Source organism: Phoca vitulina, unplaced genomic scaffold, assembly GCF_004348235.1.
Source record: "Phoca vitulina isolate PV1807 unplaced genomic scaffold, GSC_HSeal_1.0 scaffold10, whole genome shotgun sequence".
NCBI classification, from domain to species: Eukaryota; Metazoa; Chordata; class Mammalia; order Carnivora; family Phocidae; genus Phoca; species Phoca vitulina.
This window is the reverse complement of record NW_022589713.1, coordinates 14,899,300-14,900,675: the sequence shown is the minus strand read 5'-3', so window position 1 is coordinate 14,900,675 and position 1,376 is coordinate 14,899,300.

The following is a 1,376-nucleotide window of genomic DNA, read 5'->3' as shown; positions in this document are numbered from 1 at the left end:
TGTGTTAGATTGGTAGTATTTGTCCCTTCGATATTTGGTAGACCTCCTAAGTCAAACTATCTGGACCTGGAATTTTATTTGAAGAAAGAGTTTTAATTACTGTTTGAATTTCTTTAATGGTTATAGGACTATTTAGGTATTCTGTTTCTACTTGAGTCTGAATTGGTAAGTACAGTTTAGCAGTTTGTCCATTTCATCTAAGTTTTCAAATCTATTTACCTTCTCTGCTAGTTTTAAAATTTCAAACTCTGCGGGCACCTGGGTGGCTTAGTCTTTGGGCGTGTCTGCCTTGGGCTCAGGTCATGATCCCAGGGTCCTGGGATCAAGCCCCGCATCAAGTACCCCGCTCAGCAGGAAGCCTGCTTCTCCCTCTCCCACTCCCCCTGCTTGTGTTCCCTCTCTTGCTGTGTCTCTCTCTGTCAAATAAATAAATTAAATATTTTAAAAAAATAAAATAAAAAGTAAAATTTCAAACTCTGTATCCTTTTATAGTTACCCTAGATATTTTAATGTAAAAGCTTAAGTTATCAAAGTTCTAAATTAATATTTTTATCCTTCTCTCTCTAATTAAAGGACCTTACAACACTTAGGGCAAGCTCCCCCCTCCCCCACCTTCTTTAAATGTTTTCTACTCGAATTTACTTTTTTTTCTGCAAATTTGATTGTTTGCACTTATATAAATATATCCATGAATTCAAGCCAAAGAAATTTCTACTTAATATTACTTAACGCACGTTAGAATTACTAATCAGTAGCTGTTTTAAAATTTTATTTATTTATTTTAAGACTTATTTATTTATTTGACAGCGCTCCAGCAAGTGTAGGGGGGAGGGGCAGAGGGAGAGGGAGAGAGAATCCCAAGCAGACTCCGCACTGAGCATGGAGCCCCTACACCAGGCTTAATCCCACGACCCTGAGATCACGACCTGAGCCAAAATCAAGAGTCCACCGCTCAACTGACTGCACCACCCAGGCGCCCCCCTTCAGCTGTTTTATTATAAGGCTCTTCTTTAAAGAAGATTTTTGTTATTAGTTTCTTTCACTAAAGCAGTCCAGAAGATATAGTGGGAGCCTGGCTGCCCTTTCCTATGGAAAGAAAAAAAAGAAGGTAAATTTCTTCAACTAAGGTTAACCTTTGACTAAGTTATATAACAGAATTTAAGATTTGGAAACTTTGCAAAATTCATATATTTTTATTATAGGAATTGAATTCAAAGGATGAAAATTAAGCTAACAGGACCCCCTGAAACACATCAGAGAGTCTGGAAATGTTTTATGATGTATTAGTATGGTCACCCATTTGTTCATCATGTGTATTTGAGTCCCCAAGTACAAGTACTAAAAACAAAAACAAAACTTAGTCAATTACACTTTGA